General features: G+C 37.4%; 1 pseudogene; it reads left to right on the forward strand.

Annotated features, from left to right (window-relative positions):
* Positions 1 to 3,648: 3,648 nt before the first annotated feature.
* Positions 3,649 to 26,965, forward strand: part of LOC121307732 — a 56,341-nt pseudogene continuing 33,024 nt past the window's right edge.

The raw sequence follows: 26,965 nt of genomic DNA on the forward strand, positions 1-26,965 counted from the left end.
ATAGATTTTGTTAATCAACATTCCACATTTCCATTGAAGGAGAACTTTGTTAATTTAAATGCAATTTTAATTAACCTTGGAGCAGCCATTATCTGTTCTACATCAGAAGTGCAAAGTGCATCATCCTGGGTTAAAGTGTCCAAGATTTTTGAGTTGATGTTCCATTTTGATACCTCTGTCCTCATGAGCAATGTGTGAGGGTCAGCAGTCATGATGCCGTGCACAGGCCAGCGCCCCTGGCTTCTTGTTATATTTCTAATATTTTCAGGATTAAATTGTGAATCCAAAGAGCATGCACAAGGCAGAAAGAAAAGAGACATTACAAATGACCAGTAAGTACTTTGACTTGTATATTCAACAACAGCAAAAACTATATACCACAAGATCATAGTTTGTAGGTTTGGGGGTGGGCTCTCCTGTATATGTAGAGCAGTGTGTGGATGTATTATATCTTTTATATACCTACTTGCCTGTGAACATGTTAGACCACTTTATGATTTAATTTGGCATCTTAAACAACTTCTAAAAAGCCTCATGCATTTTACCATTTGTGGCTGTGTTCCATTTCTCTTGATATTTTAAATCAATTGCATGTGTGGTCTATTAAAATACAATTGTTAATTAGCCTATTTTGACAATTTTCAAAGATCCAGTTCTAGTGGTTTGAGTTCAAATGCACAACATACCTAAGCTACATACCTTTGTGCAAAAGGCCCTGCATGACTTCAGATAATGGGAATTAAATTTTCCACACTGAGAATTACAAGAACATAGAATTCAAGACGGGGTCATCGGGAAACGTGAGAATAAATGATCAGGACCTGACACAACTTTTGAATCAGGTAAGACTAAACATGGGGAAGCATTTGTAAAAATAAAAGACGTGCACATCCTATCTTTCTGATCCCCAATGCTCTGCAGTTAAATGTGATACTTGGCTAAAATTTTGCTGCTTAGGCTTCTTTGAGGTTTCCTAAGACCCCTGTGCTTTATTCCTTTACTCCTGTGCATCCCAAAGAATTCGATAATTTAGATCCTTTATTTAAATACATGTTATCAAAGAAATTACAAAATGAGATCGCAAAAGTCTACTGGACGCCATAATAGTAGCACTGTACTGTATTTCCTGTTAGATTTCGAAATGTCATATTTTTTCATTAAGTATAAGGAAAACTACAAAGCTGTATGTAATTTAATATGTTAACGTGACTTTATTCAGCAGTTTTCATTCGACTTTACGAAACAAAATGAGTTAATTCTATAGGGTGATGCAAAACCTTTGACCGTAGCTGTACAGTATTAGATTTACACTGCCTTTACAGAGATTAAAATACAGTATCATTACCTCTCACAGAGCAGCAGTGTGTTCATCCTATTGGGGTGGAGGAGTACAAGACAAAGTGAGAGTCAGTGAGTGAGTGAATAAGGCTAGGGTGCGATATTGCCAGGAACCAAAAAGGGAGATTAGAATTTTTTATATATAAAAAAAATATAAGGGAAATATAGAGGAAAACATATCTGGAAATGATGAACCAGGAAAAGACACAATAAAACAACACAATTAAAATACAAACTCTAAAAGGAAGGGAAAGGTTAAAGAATGAAGAGTTTAAAAAGACTGAGGGAGCACAGTTAAACAAAGACCACAAAAACAGTATTGATAGCTATAAACTGCAGAAGATAAAACAGTAAGATGACAGGCTGGCTTCATAGTGATTTCAGAAATCTTTGTTTTTTAATGTGTTTAGAAGACCTGGAAACTATCAATGTTGTTTCTTGTTTTTTTTTTTTTGTTTGTTTGTTTGTTTTTTTATTGTTTAGATCAAGAAAAACCAAGATGACATCACATCAATTAAAAATACTGGCTCTCAAAATGTTTCCAACCAAATCCGTCAACTCAGTACAAGGGTAAGTGTCTGTCAGTGTGTCACTGCACCAATTATGGTTATGAAACCAGAAACATTAAGAACATAAGAAAGTTTACAAACTAGAGGAAGCCATTTGGCCCATCTTGCTAGTTTGGTTGTTAGTAGCTTATTGATCCCAGAATCTCATCAAGCGGCTTCTTGAAGGATCCCAGGGTGTCAGCTTCAACAACTTTACTGGGGAGTTGATTCCAGACCCTCACGATTCTCTGTGTAAAAAAAGTGCCTAATATTTTCTGTTCTGAATGCCCCTTAGTCTAATCTCCATTTATGACCCCTGGTCCTTGTTTCTTTTTTCAGGTCGAAAAAGTCCCTTGGGTCGACATTGTCAATACCTTTTAGTATTTTGAATGCTTGAATTAGGTCGCCTCGTAGTATTCTTTGTTCAAGACTGAACAGATTCAATTCTTTTAGCCTGTCTGCATATGACATGCCTTTTAAACCTGGAATAATTCTGGTCGCTCTTCTTTGCACTCTTTCTAGAGCAGCAATATCTTTTTTATAGCGAGGTGACCAGAACTGAACACAATATTCAAGGTGAGGTCTAACTAATGTATTGTACAGTTTTAACATTACTTCCCTTGATTTAAATTCAACACTTTTGACAATGTATCCGAGCATCTTGTTAGCCTTTTTTATAGCTTCCCCACATTGTCTAGATGAAGACATTTCTGAGTCAACAAAAACTCCTAGGTCTTTTTCATAGATTCCTTCTTCAATTTCAGTATCTCCTATATGATATTTATAATGCACATTTTTATTTCTTGCGTGCAGTTCCATACACTTTTCTCTATTAAATTTTGTCTAGATCATTTTGAATGACCATTGCTGCTGCAACAGTGTTTGCCACTCCTATTTTTGTGTCGTCTGAATTTAACAAGTTTGCTTACTATACCAGGATCTAAATCATTAATGTAGATTAGGAATAGCAGAGGACCTGCAAAATCTGACTTGCAAAATCTGAAGCAGTATGCAATACAGTATATATGTTTATTACAGCAATATACAACTTATTATACCAGTGTCCATCATGTGATTCATCTGTTCATGTCAGCTGTTTTGAAAATCCAATTTTTTTACAGCTTGAGCATTAAGGCATATACTGCAGACAACTTTGCCTGTCTGGCCTCTTCTCGAATGATATGACATAATTTTATTTATCCCATGGATTAAATGTAATTCTGCAGTTTACTGCTATTCAGAGTCCCTTAATAGCTTTGGTGAATAGTTCTCTATATACATCACCAATGTTTGCTGTTCAATCGTTTTTTACAGAAGCACTGTATGCATGAATGTGTTTTGATTTATCCCTCACTGGAGGTGATTACTGTACAGGGTAGGTGACTGTGTACAGTATGATTGGATTTTTGCTTTTGTTAACGTTGTGCCATAGAACACGGAAATGGCATAAATCAACTCAGTATTGTACTGAACTCACTCTTAAGAGGCTTAAAGCTGATGCTTGTGTCTTGTGTGCATGGCCGTAACCAGCTATGAGGACACCAATGTTGTGTCCTCGGTTGTTTTTTTGTTTTTTTCAATGCTGGTGCTCATGTAAAAATCCTGGTAAAGTACAAAAGACTCCTTAATTGTCTCTGTTGGTTTGCCGTGTAACATATATTTGGAGGTTGAATAGTAAATACCAAGCAGTCATATAAATACTGCCAGCTGTAGCTTGAAACCTAAGTTTGACCTCGCTAGAATGTCAGCTCTGAGGTTATGAATGACATTTCCAGGATATTGCATAGCCCAGAAATGTAAAGAGGCTGCATTTTTGGATGATCAGCGGGTCTTTTCTCTTGACAAGGACCCACAGGAATGGTGCTTTGGCTTTCGTGCTCCAACATGGTTACGGACCACAGACTGGGCCTTGCCTACAGAGTTCAATAGCTTGGTACCATCTATTTCTGAGTCCTCTCTGATCTTCAGTCTTCCTGATTGGTAAGTGAATTACTTTAAACCAGTGTGGGGAAATTCTACCTTCAAGGGCTGTTTAACAAAAGAAAAAAAAAACATATTAACAATGTGTAAAATTTGTCACTAACATTATATTTCAATTTCAGTTGACAAGGCTGGAAGGGAAGGTCCAGACCTTAGAGCAGGTAATGATGTGCTTCACCTTTACTAATAAACTTTATTGACATAAATGTGCCAGAGTGTTTTTTATTTATTTATTTATTTATTTATTGGCATTCATTTGTTGTTTAATGTGTACTGTTCATATTAAAAAAAAAAAAAAAAAAATGTAATCTGGTCTTATACATAAGAATGCTAGTTCATAAATGACACAACCTAAATCATATTTTTGGAAATTCAAAAATCCTAAGTTATACTTATTTCTTTAATTTAGACTGTGCAAAGAAAGAACTATGGCAGCAATCCATGTCAGAATGCTGGAACATGCTTGAACCTGTTGGATGCTTTCTATTGCATCTGTCTAAACAACTGGCAGGTGAGTGTTCCATTACTGCACACAGACTTAGTAACAGCAATTCCCTGGACACTGCTGGTTATCAGTATGTTTTATTGATAAGTTACATTTTTGGATGAGTGTAGATGGATATGCAACAGGGTCACTGAAAAGTTTGGCAATTATTATTATTTTTTAATCATTGCTTAAATTAGTCAAAATATATGTCATTGCTTTAATACCAAACACGTGTGGTTCTACGTGGCACACATTTTTGCTTTTAATCCAAATAGTGCATTGATAATTCATTCACTTTTGTTATTTGTGTGTTTTTTAGGGGCCGATCTGTTCAGCAGACGTCAAAGGAATGTCAGATTTATGCTGGAACACCACTAGGCTGCCAAAATGGAGGGACCTGCACTAACACCCCAGGAGAATACAAGTTACCCCTTCTGTTAAACTGACTTGTTTAGCACAGCTAGACACACAGAGACCTACTGCATAGCTTGCCCTGAATTATGAAAAACATTCTGTGCAGTTCACCCATCTTGGAAAAAGACTTGGCTCTTTTGTGTGTGTGTGTGTGTGTGTGTGTGTGTGTGTGTCTGTTGTCGAATTCTGGAGGCACTCTTTTACATGTGTGTATGTGTGTCTGTTGTCGAATTCTGGAGGCACTCTTTTACTTATGAAATATGAACATATAAAATGTCATAAAAACAAAAATCCAATATGCTCAATGTGGCAAAATCACATTTCCCACAGGCAAAAAATAGTAAGCAGAGGCCTAATAGGTTTTTATGAGGGCCTGCAGGCACTCAGCCAAAGAGAGCAAGGCTTTTTACAAAGAATGCCAGAGAAAACTATCATTTAATCAATTTGTATTGTCAGTGTGTATTTGCACAGTGCTTTCCTCTTCTTTTTGGCTGACAACCAACCACCACATTTTTACTAATGGTTTGAAAGAATTTGGCATGTTTTTCTTTTTATCAATAATACTTATTGATTGTTCCTAACAGTTTAATTGTATCCATTGTCCATCTTTTCATTAAAAGTGAAATGTTTGACCTCTAAAATGATGGTGATCCATGCTGTACACTTTGAGGACAGGAAGAAGGAAAATGTTACAAACTAAATATTTGACAGATTGTTTAACACATTAGTTACTTTGCATTGCTCTTGACACACACCTACTTTCTCTGTCTTTGGAATCTTCCAGCTGTGTCTGCTCTGCAGAATGGTACGGTCCACGTTGCACTTCCTGCTATGATGACTGTTAGGGTGGATCCCAGGCTTTGTGTGAGCACGGCATCTGCATTGATTCAGACAGAGTGCAGCCAGGACAGGTAACCCACGCACTAACACCCAAAATACAATTAGATTGTCAAAAACAAACAAACAAAAAGAAGCACAGTAAGCTTGTGAACATTTCACTGGCTTTATTGTAAATATATCATTTAATACAAAATTTGTATGGAAAAGCCACTAGAAATCCTAAAGTTTTGCTTTAAGTGTTCTGTAAGGAGCTGCCACGTCTAAACTGTTGGCATTAGAAACTTCTTAGAAACAACTTCTGGTCTGATGTAATTCTGTGCTTATATTGCAGCATGAAACAGATGAGTTTAATGGCTATACACTAATAAATTAAGGTAGTAAATATTACCTTCAATGCAGTGTTGTTCTTGTCTCAGATGCTTGGTTTTGAAAGAGCCATGCTTCATCTGGGTAATCTATCTCCAGCAGCCTCTAAGAAATTAGACGTTCAAAGATGGATCTGTCGTGAAGTGTGTATTTGCTAATCAAGAATTTGAGAAGAGAATAGCAAACAGCACTGCGTTTAAATATTCACTAAATTAGTAGATGTATGTGGTGTTATAGATGTTAATGACTGCTGTATTGGTGTGCATGGCATACCTAAGGAGAGACTATAAAACCTGAATGCCTTTTTTCTGTTTCAAGCCCAAATACAAGTGTATCTGTGACAGTGGCTGGATGTTCCCCCCTAGTAGCCCGGCCTGCACAGCTGATGTTGATGAATGCAGCCTCCTGGACCGGCCCTGTTCAACCAACCCTCCCGTCGAGTGTCCAGCAGGTACTGTAGGATTAAAAGCACAGCAATTGAGAGACTGTCCGAAAGGAAAGGGTTGTTTCATAGTCTTGGCCTAAAATATTTAAATGGCTACTGTGAGATCAAAGGGTTGTTTTGCCTGAAGGATAGGATTTAAACTCTGTCCTTTGTAAATATTTAGCCAGTAGGACCAGGGATAGCCATTGTTCCTCAGTGGAACAGTGGAATAATCCCATTAAAAATCAGCATGCGACACCCCGCAGAGATGACCCTGAACCATTAAGCTGTAGAAGGATGGCTAGACTTGGAAGATTATAATACAGCACACCCTGCTCTGGTGCTGGTTAGCAACAAAGAAACACTCCATGATAGATCTGTTTTAAATGAACTGTAAATACACTGGTACGTTAATCTTGAAAAAAGGAACAACTATGAAGTTTCTGCCTACATTTGTTCCAAAGTCTTTACTAATCTGTCTACATGCTTTATTACTGAGGTTAGCCTGGGAAACTCTATAAAGCTAAGGCATCACGCATGCCGATGCCACCAAATCAAACAACCTATATTGCAAAGAACTATTGCCTGCTTTGAACACAACATTTTTACATTAATAAACCATTTAAAAATACCCTAATATTTTGTGTAAAGCTTGCAGTATCTCACACATTGTTTTATTTCTGCATGTTATTTAGTGATGTATGTCATATACATTGTTGGTACACTCAGATTCTGTATACAATAGTATGGATCTTTTGCTAAGGTGCAGTAGCATTCTAGAGGAGCTAAATGAAACTGCTAAACCATGCACAGTATATACAGGGTCCACACCTGACTCATTTATTTGGTTTAGGTTATATCTTACAGACCCGTTCATTTCTTATTTCATTACCAATGTGTTCCAGGTTGGCAAGAGAATGGTTACAGCTGCCAGGACATCAATGAGTGTGCCAGCAACAATGGTGGATGTTCTACGTCTCCAATGGTTCAGTGTTTGAACACGATGGGATCCTTCCATTGCAGACAATGCCCACCAGGTAGGAATACATTCTGTACAGTATTATCAGGGAAAGTGTTTCGTTTGGCAAAACTAATAGCTTCCAGTCTGATATGCAAATCTCCATTCTCTCTTTGCTTGTTGTCTGGGATTGGCCTTTTTGTATGAATAAAGATGCAGTAACACATCCCCCTTTCTGGTCTATTAGACTCATACTTACAAACATTATGTGTTCATTTTATTGAATTTTTTTTTTCTGAAAGTAATAAGAGAAAACCAAAAACAGCTGACTCCTGTGCAGCTACACCTTAACAATGGAGTCTGGCCCCAATTTATTAAGACAGAGCAATATAGGGTAAAGGGTCATGTGTTCTCTTTTTAAACAAATCTCATTGATATGTGTTCATATGAATGTGTAACTATGTAAGGGGGTATATGAGAGTGCAAGTGTGATTAATGATGGCTGTTACCAGCAATGTGGTCTATTGGGGATTAGCTGCACTCTATCAGTATAAATTACTACTGACACAGACCCCTAATCTATTTTTGTCCCTAATGTGTAACCAGGTTACGAGGGAGACGGAAGAGGCTGACATCTGTGAATAATGGTGGATGTCACCCACTGGCCTCATGTGCAAACAATCCAGGTACACTCATGTCCTGCTGCTCTTGTGCTATTTATATATATATATATAATATATATATATATATATAATATATATATATATATATTATATATATATATATATATATATAGATTATTATATACGGATATCTTTAGATGTGGGGAAACTTGAACAAGTGTAAAACAACACAAAGTACGTAATTTCATACGAAATGCATTTTTATTGAGAAAAAAATGATGTATTAAAAATAAAAAACTGAAAGATCATAATTGGATAAGTCTCCACCCCCCCTGAGTTAATACTTGCTGTATAGAAGCATAAATGGTAGAAGCACCTTTGGCAGCAATTATAGCTGTGAGTCTGTTGGGATAGGTCTCTACCAACTTTGCACACCTAGATTTGACAATATTTGATCATTCTTCTTTACAAAACCGTTCAAGCGCCGTCAAGTTCCTTGGGGAGCGTTGAAGGACAACAATCTTCAAGTCATGCCACGAATTTTTGATTAGATATAGAACTCTGACTGGGCCACTCAAGAACATTTACCTTTTTGTTCCTTATCCACTCCAGTGTAGCTTTGGCTGTGTGCTTTGGGTCGTTGTCATGCTGAAAGGTGAACTTCCGTCCCAGTTTCAGCTTTCTTGCAGAGGGCAGCAGGTTTTCCTCAAGGACTTATATGTACTTTGCTCCATTCATTTTCCATTCTATCCTAAGTGCCCCAGTCCCTGCCGATGAGAAACATTCCCATAACATGATGCTGCCACCACCATGCTTTACAGTAGGGACGGAGTTCTTTGGGTGATGTGCAGTGTTTGGTTTGTGCAAAACAGTGCTTTGCATTTAGGCCAAAAAGTTCAATTTTAGTTTCGTCAGACCACAAAACTTTTTGCCACATGGCTACAGAATCTCCCGTGTTGTTTTATGCATACTTCAAACAGATTTCAAGGTGGACTTTCTTGAGTAATGGCTTCCTTCTTGCTACCTTACCATACATGCCAGATTTGTGGAGTGCTTGGGATATTGTTGTCACATGCACACTTTGACCAATTTTGGCCATAAAAGCCTGTTGCTCTTGCAAAGTTGCCATTGGCCTCTTGATCAGTCTCCTTGCTTGGCCATCCAGTTCAGAGGGACAGCCTGATCTAGGCAGGGCCTTGGTGGTTCCATACACCTTCCACTTCTTAATAATCGTCTTGACTGTGCTCCAAGGGATATTCAATGCCTTTGATATTATTATTTTTTTACACCCATCCCCTGATCTGTGCCTTTCAACAACTTTGTCTTGGAGTTCTTTTGAAAGCGCATTTGTAGAGTCTTTGCTTTGAAATGCACTTCCCAGCAGAGGGAACCTACAGGAAATGCTGAATTTATCCTGAAATCATGTGAATCACTACAATTTAACACAGGTGGAGGGCACTTAACTTGATGTGTGATTTTGAAGGTGATTGGTTACACCTGAGCTAATTTAGGATTGCTATTACAAGGGGGGTGGACACTTGTCCCACAAAGCTATTTCAGTTTTTATTTTTAATTAATTTTCTACAAATTTCTAGAATATTTTTTTCACTTGGAAGTTGTGAGGTAGGATGTGTAGATAAATGAAAAAAAAAAAACTATTTTAATGCATTTTAATTCCAGGCTATAAGGCAAGAAAAGGTGAACATTTTGAAAGGGGGTGTAGACTTTCTATAGGCACTGTATATGTATATACGTGTGTGTGTGTGTATATATATATATATATATATATATATATATATATATATATATATATATATATATATATATATATATATATAGTGTATTGGTGTGCATCGATAAAGATTTTCTTGGCTGATACCGCTAGTCAATGATTATCTACCCATATGGGCCAATACCGATAGTACTTGATAATGCAGCTAAGCTATTGTAAATTAGTAAAACAGGAACATCTACTAGTATAGGGCCTATATTTAAACTGTTTTATAATTATAGCTATTAAACAATGAACAGATATCGTTTACTTGTTGTATTTACTTCAGAAAATGAATACAAAGAATAACATAGTATTATATTATGTGCCTGACAACAACTTAGAAATTAGTTTTACAACAGTCACACAAAAATAACATTTTGCGTTTATACTAGTAAAAAATATATAATGTGACATTAACTTTTATAGCAATTTGCTGTCAGTATTATAAATTCTACCTATACTGTACAATAGAAAAGAAAATTTAGCCTACCCAATGTCAACTACAAAAACTTTTATTAAATTCTTATTTTAAGCATACACTGCTTTAAAAATGCAGCACAACTTAAAGATGTCATAAAAAAATATTACATTGCCGGTTACAAAATTCAGCCAAACTTGAATTTGTTAGCTAACAAAAGATGGCACAATAATCAATTTCTGATTCAAAATACTGCTGAATACACCCGCAACGAATGCAGAATAAGCAAGATCAACACAAATTACAAAAGGTCCTTTTGAAGTGCATTGTGTAATAATAATAATAATAATAATAATAATAAATAATAACTTAAAACATTCTTTTTTAAAGCATCAGAATAATATTCTACTCACAGTTCATCGTTGGATTTAATGCAGCATCAAGTCTGTTCTGTTGCACAACTTGTCTATCCTATTGTTGTCTTCAGAACACCACTATTTTGAGACATATTTACTGCAGGTTGATCGCATGCTATACAGCACTACAAGGCCCAATGACTGTTTCAGTGATCTTGCATCTTTAGTAAGAGTGCCAAACCAAACATTGAATTATGTGCTGGAAGAAATAATAGCATGAATGTTGGTGTATATTATCGGCTAAAATAACAAAAACGATTGTGTTTTTTTTCCCCTTATGTCATGCACCAAAAGTGTATCATGACGAGATGCTTGCCACAAAGGAACAAACAATAGAGAGGCTGTCTCCGATACAGTTGATTATCCACTTGTTCCCATTACCAGAAACCGGTATGGCAGCACACTCCTATAGATCCTTTAAATTACGAACAGTTAAGCTGTAAAGGTGGACAATACATCAAGATAAGACATTGTAAATGGCTGTTATACAATCTGTTTTGAAATTGTTTTTGGAAGACAAAATCGTAGTATCTTTGTTGAAATGATAGGATGATAAAGGGCAATGATACAATACTACTTATCTGATTAAAGTATTGTCAAGTGTGAATAACGAGTTCAGTATAATCTGGTAGATATGCACAGCTACAGATACTTAGATATCTCTCATTCAACACAATCAAAATGTAGGTTACAGTTGTATCTTCAGAACTTCTCATTAAGTTGTAATGGAACTTGGTACTGTTTGCTCTTTCTTTATCACATATTCTTGAGGTTCCTGAAGAATCTACAATAGCAATAACTCCATCTGTCAAGGATTTCTTCATTGTATAGGTGGTGTTATGCAAAAATGCATTAATACACAGTGTACATGTTATTATTTCACAATGCGATATTCACAAATGTGTTTATTTACAGTCAAGCCTTGTTGACAGTAAATTATAAATATATTGTGCTGGATGAGGACCCTCCACTAGTTCACTGCTTCCAATATTTTCAAATTTGTGGACCAAAAAAAGTGTTTGTTCTTGTATACGTTACGGTAAGAAACTTACAGGTCAAATGTTTCCCAAACCACTGTTTTTCATAACATTGAGAATTTGTCAAGTTTAGTTTCACATTTTAACAATGAGTCAATGTATAGGTCCTCAGCAAAGTATACTATAGTACACTGAGAAGTGATATCAAATCAAGGAAGGATCTACTACAGTGCAACGGTTATCAAACGTTTTATTTATATATATATATATATATATATATATATATATATATATATATATATTATATATATATATATATATTTGCAAACTATTGGCACAACCGTATATAATATATATATATATATATATATATAACATGTTGCATTATTCTTAATCTCATAGACTTTAAAAACACAACTCTACAAAAGATTCTGCCAGTTGGCTGAGGATTGAAATGTAAAGAACTGAGTTGGTCTGCTTTTGTTCTGATTGTTTAGTGACCCCCCATTTGAGTACTCCAGGGTTAGTGCACTGTTGAAGTACTCCAGGGTTAGTGCAGTGTTGAAGTACTCTAGGGTTAGTGCAGTGTTGAAGTACTCCAGGGTTAGTGCACTGTTGAAGTACTCCAGGGTTAGTGCAGTGTTGAACCCCAGCAAAGTTCAACCTCTTTGCAGAGCCCCGGACCCGAGCTGGTGGTGTCCAAGCTGTGTGACTCATCCTCTGCTCCCAGCAGCAGCGCTTTAAATAGATGAACCACTTGGGGACCCCCTGATTTTACTATCAGTTTAATACTTCTCAGTTTGTTACCTATGTACCATGGCTAATCAATATTGTAGTAAAACCTGCAATGGGTAAAACTGCTATGCAGTGGGAGTCTTAATGCCACCCTTGTGAATGATTAAATTGATGCTGTTGTTTTTTTGCAGTGTGTGGTGGATATCTCAATGGCTTGGCAGGTACATTCAGCTATCCCAACACTCCTGGAAGTGACGAGTATGATCACCAGGTCAGCTGTGCTTGGGTTATCAGGACCGACTCAGACAAGGTATGTGAAGTACCCAGAGTAACATTTCAGGCTGCAACTATGACTTCCTGCAAACCCATGATGGGGATTCGGCTTCTAGCTTCATGATTGGCAAATGCTGTGGCACCGCCGCTCCAGCAGAGCTCTTTAGCTCCCACAATTCCTTGTACTTCTGGTTCCGCACGGATTACTCGGTCAGTGCTGGTAGATTTACAGTGGCTTGGGAGTCACGGGAGCCGGGTATTTATTTGGAGATATTGACCGTGTGCAGGGGGCTCTGATCTCCACTTGGGCACTGTCAGAAAAAGGGCACTTCCCAATTGACTTCAGTACAGAAATGAGAAACACTGTTGTAAAATCCATCTTTTTAATATTTTCACTAGTCTGCCTTTTCTTCTGTTCAGTAATGCTTGGTCCATATACCCAGTAGATTTGCTACCATCAATTTTGAAAATGCAGACATATGTATTTATTCATCCTTTCTCTTGCCACAACATTAATAGAATTGAGCCTCAAGTTGTTAAGACCAAAGTCCCACTACACAGACACTTTTGAGATTTTAGATGATTTAAGCATTGTGCTTAACTTACACAACTCCCCTTTTGTTGTACCCTAATTGTGAGTGCCCTCTTAAAAAACATTCCCTGCAAAGCCATGTAGTACAGGTGAATGAAAACTACTGGACATACATCGCCAGATTATAAACTTCCCAGATTATCTCAAACAATTCAATTTTTAGAAGCTATTAAACCATTTGGCCCACTTAAAATCTGAGAACTTTTACCAAATCTTAAGTATCGAGCACGAAAAACACCACCAAGAAATGCCTGCAGCATTCTATATATAATTGTCTAATTAATCATGGATTTTAATAATAAAGAAGCATTACTTTTGGTTCACATGTGCTATTGGTCAAATTTCACTGTAGTCTGTGTTAAATTTACCAGCAGTTTTACAAAGCCTTTCTTTTATGTATTTTTCTAGATTAGAGATGGACTCTTGCCAGAGGATGCTTCCCTTGGTAAATACTGCAGCACCAGATCCCCTCCTCCACTGCAGACAACTGGGCCTTATGCATGGGTCCATTTCCACTCAGACTTATCTATATCCGACAAGGGCTTCCACATCACTTACACAACGTCACCATGTGAGTATTGTGAGACACTAACCTTGGTTTGGCTGAATATTTATGAAACAAGCATACACTACCCTTAGCTAAGTTAACATTAAAGTCTAAAAATAATTTTAGTTTACTATAACGTTAATGTATTGATGCAGTTACAGCGTTTACTTTGGATTTCTACGGTACAACTTTGATATTATGTAAGACAGGGCAAAAGTAGAAATTGCAGATAAACTGATGGGTAGTGACTGAAATCTAAAAGCTGTTAGTATCAATATTTCATTTTATTATAGCTTTTTTAAGGCTTTTGGGATGAAGTCTGGGTAACTTCAGTTCAAGTAAACAAGGTATAATTTGGATGAATGTATTTACTCTGTGCCAGCACCCTCATCTCATTTGCTGAATATGTTTATTTGTGTCGGACCCACATTGGAGGTTGTTTCAATAAAATGTTCTCAGTAAAGTAAATATGCCATTGGGTAAACTCTGATTTTGCTGCTTGCCTTGAGTCACAAGATTCATAACGGATAAAAGAGATTTAAGGTTCTTTTAGAAGCAGTTCAAATAATCGAATGACAACTGTAGTGTCTTTCTTCCTAGTAATCTTCTAGCTGACTAATCAGTGTCTAGTATCTTTGTCAGGGTCATGTGAAATGTCATATGGTTTGGCTCTTTTGTCTAGTGCAGCTTTGTGCTGTTGCAAACACTAAACCTTGACCTTCTAAGCCTTATAAAGAATCATAAATTAATCCCTGTTCAATAAGAATAATCGTTTGGAATCTTCACTGTTACTGTTTTGCAACAGTGATGTCATTGGCAATAAACAATACTGTTCCTCCATGTAATTAACTTGCCCTGTTTTGAGCCTAAATGGTTTTAAAGCACATGTACAATTATGTGTTAAAGTTAACATATGGATAGAAAAATTAACATAACCTTTATTATTATGTTTGTTATAATTCCCCTAAATGGGCTCTTTGTGAACTCTATGGCACAACAGCAGTCTGTTTTGTGGTCACAGAATAGTGATGGTTTCTTCAAATGTTGCACACAGTTACATTCTGTGATCCTCTTAGTCAAGCCTCATTACTGGTCGAGAACAGAATAAATAAAGCGTCTCATTGCCACATTGTTTCGATCTATATAAGTGATAAAGTTCACATACTTTTTTCACATATCCGTCTTACTTAATGTTTATAAACCATAATGCATTTCTTGTAAACATTATGGTGTCCTGTAACCTGTTAAAGATGCATGACCCAGTGGTCCTTGATTTCCTATTACTTTGCCTCACAAAGAACCTGCTTTATTTTCTGTACAGTATTAAATCTATAGACCTTGGTTAATATATATGGGCTAGCACTGAAATTGCTCTAAGCAGATGTTACCAATTGGTCCCCTGGGTACTTTGTGTTCCAGCTGATCCTGGCTGTGGAGGGACATACACAGACAGTGAGGGCATTATCATCTCTCCCAACTGGCCTAATCCTTATGCCAACAACAGGCAGTGCATGTACATCATCAGACAGCCAGCCGATGAACTCATCTACCTCAGCTTCACCAACATAGACCTCGAGTCCCACAGCAGCTGCAGCTTCAACTATGTTGAGGTAAAATGATCCGTCATTGATCAGGCTCTGAATGATCTCTCTGAGGGTTTCAAGGCGTTGCACAGTGCCCAGAATTCAGTGCAATTTAAATTTGCTTCCCCACAACCTACCCTGAGGAGTCTTTTTAGAAGGAATTTGTACTGGATTAATTAGTAAGCTTGGCAAATAATTATCTAAACGGAAACATCAATAGAGAATCATAAAGAATAATAGGATATGAAACACGTAAACAATGTATTATTACTATGAATTTGATTTGGGATCCTAATGGGATGACAACTTATTTTGGTCATACTTTATTTTAAAGACCGTTTTTTGTTTGTTTATTAACTATTAACAAACAGCTAATAAACATGTTAACGTACATTATTTATTTTCTGTTAACTGTTAGTTAATAATACATAATAGGCCAGCTATAACTGCAAACACCACAGCCCTATGGATGATCAGTCAAACACCAGAGCCCTATGGATGATCATATGCATGAAATCAGTTCAAATTGTTACTGTAGTAATGTTTGGCAAATTAAATCAGGCTTTTATTAACACTAACCGTAACCCTTAGCTAAAATTAACAATGTTTGTTCTCAGTTAATAAACTAAAACAATGGCCCTTAAAGTGTGACCCTTGTTTTGAAGGTAATTGTAGCCAAACACTAACCACACTTATCAATAGAAAACAAAACAGAAAACAAGAACAATATTTTACATTGCATGGACTAAATTCTGAGGAGTGGTTTCCTCCATTTGCGCTTAATAATGCAAGAACCACATGCAAACTCTATGCCCCATGTGGTGTATCATCTGCTAAAATTTCATTTCACTTTCTGTATCTCTACATGGGGCTGCCCAAGACAATGTTTTTTTTAATTTTACTTAAAAGCTTCTTTGGAGGTTTTCAACAAAAAATAATGATTGGTGCAAGCCATTAACGTAAAGTGAAGCAAACTCTCTTGGCCCACTTGAACTGGAATGACGGTTATGTAATGTTGGTGTTACACAACTCACATCTCGAGTAATGCTAACTATTGTCAAGTTTACAGGAACTCATTCTTTGAGAAACCAGGTATGGAGCCTTTTTCCTCCAATAACTATGAAAAGGACAAACAAACTGTGGTGGCACTGCAGACATTCATAACATTGAGGGATAGATGTACTAAGATGGCACAGTAGCAGCACAAACAAACCACAATTTGCATTTCTGTTGCAACAATTCGCAAAGTATATGTGTTGTATGTACTAAGAGAGAATGTTAACAAAGAGAGCTGCAATATACTCATTTAAATATTTTTTGCGCCATCTTAGTGAGATAGCTAGCATTGCGAGAATCGTGCAACATTTTTTCGAATAAATAATGAAAGGCGGTTTAATCCCATCAGATTCTGTAGTGGGGTCCCACCTTCAACCCCAAATAAAATATGTGTTTCTATCAAAAAGCTTTTCATAATAACACAGTAGCATTAATACACTACTAATTTGTATTATAATGAGTAGCCTATAAGCCAACTGTATACTGTCAGTTTTTATTTAAGTTAGTCAGGGGTGCAGTGCTAAATTGTGCACCATTACAAACCACCTGCACATTAACAGAATAGGTGTGTTTCCTATTCCTATACAGATGTTCAGAATGACCTGGAGAGGGTAGTTGTACATGTGTGCAGTCTATTGCTCCCAACATGTTGGGGAAACCAGAAATGTCATAGAAATTTGTTATTTGTCACTGGGTCATGCATCTTTAACAAAGTTTTAAGTACACTTCACTTTTAGGGAAAAATAGGTATTTGGATGTTCGCCTCAAAAATGCATTGAGCACAACTGCAACGCACGAGAAAAAGCAGACTGGGAAATGCTTTCAAAAGTTCTTAACAAATTGATGCAATTGTAAGTGTCGCAATTACCGACAGCTTTCATACATCTCATTATAATATCTGAAAACACTAATTTGCACTGTCTCCACCCCCTTTTTGTGAGTTAATGCAGGAATGCCCATAATTACATATTCATCTGAACCACAAAAAAAAACTGCTGCAAATCATTCCCTAAAAAGTCGCTAACAGCACTGTGCATGTTTAGCACATTTCACCCTAGATTTCTGACTCGTTTGCCATGTGGTTTGTAACTATTACGACAGCCACAACACTTAGTACATCTACTCTGTGTGGGACAAATTCTCTAAACCTTATTTCATTTATCCTTTAACATACTGTCTTGAGATACTATCACAGACTGGCTGAGCTGCTGTTTTTCCGTTGCATTTCTATTTTTTAATTTAATATCTAAATGCATGCCAAAACTTGATTATATTTGAGATTATAGTCAAGAAACAGTATGTTTTTCTATATTAAAAATGTCTTACATAAGTAGCTGATCATTCAGTAAATTAAAAAATGGCTTGTTTTCCTTATGCCCTAAATGGCAATACCCTTGCAAAAATAAAACTGCTTGATAAGCTGGACTGATGGAAGGGCAGTCTCATTTGTTTAAGTGCCAATCTGTCTCAGTCTGAAAGGGCAGTTCCGAGTGGAGTATTCACTGAGTAGGCTGATAATTGGATTCAATGTTCCTGACATTCAAGACCTATAATTAGTTTGTTAAACGCAGGCGTAAATGCAATTTTTCAATACATTTCTTTGTGCTTTTTAATTTGAATACTACAGTGTGCATGTCTCTGAGTAGGTGTGTTGAAAATAACAGTTTCAGTGCACAGGTATATTGTTATGTGCAATGGACAATGCAGATTTGTGGTACAACACTTCTGAAAGCCTAAATATGTGTGCGTGCTTTCTTTCAGAACTCTTCTTTGCTGCTTTAGCTGAAAAGTACTTGTTTATGTAAACCTGTCAGCTTGTTCTTATGATTCTGATATGAAACAAGTGGTACCTGTTGTGTTTTCTCTAATTGAATCCCATTGCTACTAGTGAAAGCACATTATACCCAGTAGATTTGCTACCATCTGTGCCCTATAAAATGAGAATTTCTCAGGGGACATAGCAGGTCCAGATCTGGCCAGAATGCTGATATGTATTATAATTTGATAGGCTGTTATTATCTTCCCTCTCTTCATTCAGATGTACAGTAGGGCTTAGGAATGTGAAACCTCTCTGTTCACTTCTCATGAAGACTATTCTTAAAACTCTTATGGGGGGAAAAAAATAAACAGACTGCCATTGACTGGTCCAACATTTTTATTACTGTCTTGAGTTATGTCTTTTCTATTAAGTGTTTTCTTTGTCCTAGATATACTACTATGACTACTACCACTACTACTAATAATCATCCCAGTACCACCGATACAGAGTGTAAATCATTTTTGTCATAAATAGAAAAAAAAAGATATACAGTATATATATATATATATATATATATATATTTTTTTTTTTTTTGACTGATTTGAGTCGAAGTTTATAGGTTAGTAAACAGGTCACTCGTGTACACTCAAGAGAATTGTGACCAAGTACCAACACCAGGAAAACTTGTTTGAACTTACTAGCTGTTATGCAGCATGTGAATCTTTCGGATGTATTATAGGTCCTGGATGGATCCTCAGAAACTGGTGTGCTGTTTGGCAAGTACTGTGGCTCTGAACTTCTTGCTCCGATTGCATCCATGTCAAACAAGCTGTGGATCAAATTCAAGTCTGATGCATCCATAACAAAAGGAGGATTCCGAGCTATATACCAAGTCGGTAAGAAGTACAAAGACTGATTGTCTTAATACAGAGAATCATATGCATATACATGTCTACACCTGCTGTGAAGTGATGGTGCATTAAGTCACGTGTTAGCTGTCCTTGGGTGATTTGATTCTTCAGAATCGTCATCCCTCAAGTGGTTGGGTCCCATAATATTAGACTGTTCACAATGTTTTGCAAATTAGTTTGTGGGCTAAAAAATATGTGCCCCTGTCCTCCTTTAGATGTGTAACCTTTAACAGAAGTAAAGTATATTGGGTAAATTAACAAGTTTGCTGTTTGTCCTTCATTGCTAACTGTCTAATCGTAAAAATCTATCGGATAGACTCTGTTACATCCCACATAAACGCAATTGCTGATGTTCCAGTGCATTTAAAATGCTTGTCATTCAGTTCTGTCACCTTTCAGCTTGTGGAGGAGTCCTGTCCGATACAGGTACTAGTCGCACTCCGTACCATCCCAACGCCTACCAAGACATGCGTGTGGGTCATCACGCAGCCCGCCAGACAGGTGGTCACTCTGCACTTCCTCTTATTTGATATTGAGAGCCACGGCTCCTGTGCTTTTGACTATGTGGTGGTAAGGAGTACCAGATCATAATGATTTGTATTGGTTGCTGAGGTATTCAAAGTCTTTACTGATATCATTGTAACTATTGTTGGTTAAAGCTCAGGGATGGTGCCACCGCCAGCTCCCCCCTGATTGGTAAATACTGTGGCACACAAATCCCAGCTATGGCCCAGTCCACACAGAGGTCCATGTACATCCGCTTTGTGACGGACTCCTATGTCACCAACTTTGGGTTCACAGCCGAGTACGGGTCAGCAGAAGCAGGTAATTATTGTGACACACTTTAAAAAGTGATTTTATACCACAGAAATGCACATTTAAGTTAGACATTAATACATACAGCAAATAAATATTTTATATTAGTGCATGATCTACAGTTTTAATGTCAACACTACATGTCAATGGCATTTCTTGGGTTTCCTTTTTTTGGTAAAACAAATAAATAAATAAAATAGGCAGGTTTTGAAATATATCGGAGCTATTTTAAGAAGCACATTTTAGCTTCATATTAATTTCATATCCAGCAGCAGAATCAGAAATCGAATCCCACATTTTATAAAATGCAATCTTTGAGAGTTTCCAATTTGCCATTTTAACCTTTCTAGGTTGTGGAGAGACTCTTACTGGACCTACTGGAATAATTACTAGCCCAGGCCACCCAACAAACTACCCACATGGAGCCAACTGCACATGGTACATCTGTGTTGTGCCCGGGCACATCATTCGCCTAATGTTCACTTCGTTTAACATGGAGTTCCACCATAACTATGACTACAATTATGTTGAAGTGTATGATAATGGCACTGTCACTACAGGAACGAAACTTGCAAGGTAAGACTTTCTCTTTTTAATGACTGAAAAATATTACATTAACAGATACATAGGCCCATTTAATGTTAACTGTTAGAAGTCACTTCAGTCATCTGCAATTTATATTATGTACTCTACATAACCACATTACACCTTGCCTGAATTGCTGGCTTCCATTTGAAAACTATTGGGTTGATTTTGTTGATACCTTTCAATGGACCAGCCTACTTTAAAAATTCAAACACAATGTTTTCTGTTGGTGAAGTAGTAGTTTTTTATTTGCCAAAGCCTCTGATTGGCTAATCATTGGCATTAAAAAACTAAATACAGAAACCCTCTCTAATCCAGACCCTCTACATACCAGCACTGTGTATAATTCGGCATCATTCTGGTGTCTCGCATGTTTGTTTCTTTTTTAAAAGTTACCTTTGTAAACCACACACAGCACAATTTCCTGTTCCCTAGCAGTGCTAGATTAGACAGGTTTTACTGTATATTGCATGCTGCAGTAGCAGTGTATTAATTTCCGCTGTTCTAGCTAGATATTATGGAAGATCAGCTCTCCCATCACTTACCAACACTGATAACATGATTACCGTCCTGTTTGTATGAGATTCAAGCATACCCACACAGGGCTTCTCTGCCAGCTACGTGTCCATCAATGCCACCACAGGTAAGCACAAAACAGAAATGCATCATGTACAAAGAGTTTAGAACAGGCTTTCTCGTGAGTGGGAAACGTTTTACATCTGTAAAAACTACAGAAGAATAACAGCGGTAAGATAATAAGACCGTCCTTGCCAACTTTGTCTCACAACAGCTGTACAAACCATGTAACGACGATGTGTGAGTTTCAATTTATCAATTAAAATAGTGATTGTGTCTGAATGCATGGCAAACTAAATGTTTATGGAGTAAAGAAAGAAAAAAAGATTGATTGGATAATGTTATTAAAGATGTTGACACCCCCCCCCCCCCCCCAAATGCCACCAAATGCCACCAAATGCTATGCCAAAGCCTTTCCAGTTTGTTTGCAAAACTCCACAAAGGGTCTTTGTGCTTCTTTTGGTTGGTAGAAATGTGCCAGTTAATTAAATGCCAGCAGTGAGTTCAGGATCGCAGTGAGTTGATTTCCCATTGCCTATGGAAATAACTTTATTAGAGCATTGCTTTGCTGAATGCCTGAACCTCTAAAAACAACCAAAATGCTGGTAATGGTAAATTCTGTAGTGCTCGTATAATGGAACCATACTGCTGCCAGTAGTATTTATATAGGCAGTGATCATGTATACCTTTGTTTGGTACTGTGTTGCTGAACAATAGGAAAAAGCTGGTACATTATAATACCAGATAGATGCATTACATGAAGGTATTTGCTACATTAATTTTGCATACATGTTCATTCCCACAGTGGCTTTAAAGTTTCATAGCATTGGATTGAGTGTTTTATTATAGAGATGGAAAGACTCCTATTGCGTAGCAGTTTGATCCAGCCCTGGTATTACTCTGAGTTTAATGAGACACACCTGAGCTTGTTACCTATACATTGTGGCTAATTAAGCTGGTATTAAAACCTGTTATGCAATGGGTTTCTTACTTCCACCCAAGGATCAATTCACAGGGGCACTTTATAGCCACCATGATACATTTCCGGTCAAAGTACATCTGTTGGTTAAATGTGTTGGAGGGCTGTTGTGTCTAGTACTTGAGGTACTGGATGTGTTGACTCATAACAAGAAGAAAGTTCTATGCACGTGTGTGCACTCTGCGTGCATGCGTGCGTGTTTGTATCTGTTGAAATGACTGATTCAGATGTTAGCCATTTAGAGAGCAAAGCGTCGTCGTCTTACAGAATCTGAGGCGAGGCACGGGTGAGCCCTGTGGAACTATTTGGGCACCAGCAATTTAAAATCTGTTACAAAGCCCTACAGAATAATGCTGACTAACTAATGTTTCCATGTTTCATCCACAAGTTCTGGTTTATCCCCACCCCCCCCCCCCCCCCCAAGTCAGTAATTTTGGACCAGGCTAACAAGCCAATACAACATTTTTCTTTTCTAACTGTAAAGTTTTGCTTCCCTTCACAGACTGTGGAGAAGTGTACACTGCAACCACAGGGACACTAACATCACCCAACTACCCCAACAACTACCCCAACAGCCGACAGTGAGTTTATAAAATCATCGTCGAGACAAACCGTCAGATCATGCTGAACTTCACTGGCTTTATACTGGAACACACCTACCCCTCTTTGTCGTTACGATCATATTGAAAGTAGGTAAGTTGTCGATGGGTTATGTTGTGCTGTACTGTATATAGCACGTCCCTTTACCAGTTCTGTAACTGGTAGCTTTTTGTTTATTACATGATATGTTGTTTGCTGTGATTTGTGGAATATGAAGTGCATTACTGAGCTGCCTTAGGTTGCATCTCTGATATAACTCTGTCAAACACACCAGTGAATGATGTATTACACCAATATTAGCAGGATTTGAGGCCTCTAGTGGTAAATTATTTGACCTGAGGATGGAAAAAGAGACACTGACCAATGGGGAAATAATTGAGGCTTAACTATTCAACAGTTGAGCACTGACGTTTACAGTAATACAACATACAAACAAAATATACTCAGTTTGCAAACCCCCCCCCCCCCCCCCCCCCCCCCCCCCCCCCCCCCCCCTCAGACCATTGTACTGGTAATTATACTTTTTGTTTTGAACTTCAAATGTTATCCTTGAGGTAAATATATAAAATAGATGAATATATGTTATATATTAGTCACTCAAAAGCATATGCCATAAATTATTGCATAAGTTTTGTTAGTGTCTTTAGTCTCATTTGAAAAGCTGGCAATACATTGTATCAAAGAGGAAGGAAACCAGGAAACCTGTTTATAATTCTAGTGGAAAATGTGAGTCTTTTAGCCTGTTTTCCATTACTATTATATTGTATAACTTATTTTCAAACTGTGCAAGACTGTGTATTAGAATGATGGAGATAGCAATTAAATATGAAAAAAAACGGTACACATTTAAATGAAAACTTTAGTGATGCATGTCTTTTAACATTTTACTACACACATGTCAACAACAAGTTATTTCCTATACGATTCATAATCTTATCTTTTGCTTTTCAAAATGTCTGTAACAGAGATAGAGGGTTTGAAACATCCCCACTGATCGGCAAATATTGTGGAGGGTATTCCCCACTCGTTGTCATCTCCCATAACAACAGACTGTGGATACTCTCCTCATCAGATCTCACAGTGACTTACAAAGGCTTTATGGTACATTGGGTTGGGACATTGTCAGGTAGGAAACTTTGTGAAAGCACAGAATTGTATTTTGTTGTGCCTTTACAGAAATCAGTAGAGAATATGGTAAATCTGTTATGAATGAGGCCTTCGCTTTTGTAGGCAGAAACCATACTGGCCTACACACTTTGCAGCTGCCCATTCTAAAACCTTACCAACGTGTTGTACACACACTCTCAGAGAAGTTAAGAGAATGCATTGAACCTGAACAAAAGGGGTCCATGAAAATATATAATTGACTATTCAGGGCTATAGGTTTTAAACCCTTTCCTTGACAACTTTTAAGGTGTTTTTTAATATTGTGTTGCTCAATTGATACAGTGATATTATATCAATTCAAGGTGTTTTTTGGAAGTATGAAGTCTTGTGTTGTTGGTCACAGATTGTGGTGGAACCCTGTCTACATCGACTGGTAGTTTTACCTCCCCTAACTACCCCTTGCCCTACCACGCCGATGCTGAATGCTACTGGCTCATGAAGACCAACCCTGGCAGTCAGATACAGCTTTGGTTCAGTGACTTCCACCTGGAGTCCAGCACAAATTGCATGTATGATTACCTTACGGTACGTTGAACTGTTTTACAAGCTACCAAAGAAAAGTAGGGAGGGTAATTTTCTCACTTGTGACGTTTAAGGATTTATACTTGAACCTCAGTAGTGTTGTAGCGTTTAGTGTTATACCTCATGAAATACTGCTGTGGACACTAGCTGCTTCTTGGGCCTCTCATGCATTTGATGAACTAAAATAAATTGGAAATCCAGCCATCAACATGTAGCACTTTATTTAGTTTAACATTTCTGGATGGTAATATTTAAACTACAGGTTTTAATATTATATGCATCAGTTGTTATTTCTTACATAATTATGCAACAATACAGGTAAGCAAAATACGTCTTTGCTCTACTGAAGACAGAGCTAGGCTCAGCAGCTACACAGAGTTACAGAGGTCTATATTTAACATAACTCCTGGCTGCATTACAGAAAACAATCTCCCTGTCTAGTTTAAAATCTTCTGCCACAGTCTCAGTTTGTATCCACTCAAAAAACTTCTCTCCAAGTCCCCTAGTTGCATCCTGTTTTCACTTAAAAGAATACAGCACAATGAAGTTTGCTAGCTCTTTTGTAACAGGCAAGTACTGATGCAGCCAGTAGTAGTCTCAAATGCCTCCTTTATTTAGCAGACGAGAACCAGCTGTCGCACATACAGTTCCCAACCACTTCCCTTTTATAAAACAATACCTTTAATTTAATGTGCAAACAGAGGACATTGTACATTGTGGTCAATTAAAGCCTTTGTTTTTTCCACCCTCAGGTGTATAATAGCAACAGTACCAATGCCATGCCATTGGCTAAACTTTGTGGCAATATGATTCCTGCACCAATTCAGTCCACCTGGGAAAGCTTCTTTGTTAAACTGCGAACTGACCAGTCTATTGGGGTAGGAGGTTTTGTTGCAACATATAATCAAGGTAAGCATTCCAGCAGTGTCAGACAGAGCTTCTAAGCATGGATCCCAATGCATTGTCCCACATGGACGGTTCAGCATTGTTCCCAAGGCAGTTTGTTCAGGACATGGCACTGCACAAGCATTGACTCTTCTTTTGAGACGATTAAACATTACCCTGTGTGCTACAGTTTCTTGAGCTGCCACTTTGTTAGATTTTCTGCTGAAGTCAAGGCTCAGTTCTTATTTAACACAGACCAGCGATTCCTTTAAAAGCATTGTGAGCAGCTATTGCACTGTAAGAGAGATGACCTCAGCACAATTACAATTTAAGATTTTGTTAAATTCACTAAACTTGGGCATAAAAAAAAAAAAAAAAAACTGTAAAGAGCAAGGGTTGGTTTTTATTTTTTGTTGTTGAAGCAACTGGACCTTGTGCTTGAGTTAACTGGATATAATTTAGACAAGTGTAGCAGAGCAGTCCAAATATAAAGGAGTTTATGAGGTGGTTTTGACCCTTTCGGGGCTTTGCCTGTATTGGTTTCTAGCTGCCACCCGGGGGAAGGGTTGTGTTGTATTTAGTATTGCTCTTCCATGTTTCCTATTAAAATCAAGCATCGCTCAATACTATATTCTTGAATTCTGAGTTCTTGAAGCTTGCCCTGATTCTCATTAGTTTTGATTGTTGTACTGTATAGTGACACGGGTGGGCATCAGTGTACCCAGATGTCATGTATCACGTGCAGATTGAAAGCGCAGACATTTATTTCGGCATCAATAAGTGTGTTGGATTCTCAGTTACCTAAGGGCACACAATTAGACTGTTCTGTGCTGTTTTGTACATTAACTATTTACTGACTTAAAAGTTAAATTAAGGTAATCTGAAAAATAATGTAACCCACTATATGCAGGTAACCGACCCAGATATCCTGTTAAAATAATTCTAATAAATATTGTGTATTTTAGAACTTACTCAGTTTTTCTCCCAGAAAGTACCCATTGTATATTTAAGAACACTAGCATAGCATTGTAAACTGCAGTGTTTTGGCTAATAGAATACCACCATATGTACTTTTTTCATTATATGTTTCAGTCTGCCAGGGAGTGGTCATTGCCAATCGCAGCATGGGTGTCTTGGAGAGCCCCAACTATCCCAATGCTTATCCCTATGGCAAACACTGCAGCTGGACCATCCAGGCTACAGCTGGCAACACTATCAATTACACATTCACTGCATTTGACCTGGAGGTTCACTGTACTTACGACTATATTGAGGTAAACATGCTTCCTGTTCTCAAGCCAGTCCCTAAACAGAGACAAAAGCCAGCTTTTTATCTATAATGCATTTATTATTGACTTTATTATTATTAGAGACTGGTTATAAAACCATTTAATGCTAGCATGTCTTTTTAAAATGACCTGTGCAGTCCAGGATATAAAGTGTGTGAGCTGTAGCCAATGAAAACACTACACATAATAACAGGATGCAGGTTGTATGATTTCTATACCAGGGCAGGTATTATAGCTCAAATCTGCAGGGTAACGTCACATTGTTGTCTTGTTCTATTTAAAGAAACCCAGTTCCCACTATAGGGGAGGGAGAATTTACTGACTAGGGAAGCAAAATGGAAAAGCTTGATTATCGCCCATGGGAGATGCTTATCAGTACATTTGAACATATTGTACATCTATAGAACTGCTTATGGGATTATCATGAAACTATCAGAATCTGGACATGTGAGAATGAGGTCAGAAGTATGCTACAAAAATACTTCCACACCATGGCATGACGCAGTCGCAGGCTAACTAAATATTGA

The sequence above is a fragment of the Polyodon spathula genome, chromosome 3, assembly GCF_017654505.1.
Source record: "Polyodon spathula isolate WHYD16114869_AA chromosome 3, ASM1765450v1, whole genome shotgun sequence".
Taxonomy (NCBI): Eukaryota; Metazoa; Chordata; class Actinopteri; order Acipenseriformes; family Polyodontidae; genus Polyodon; species Polyodon spathula.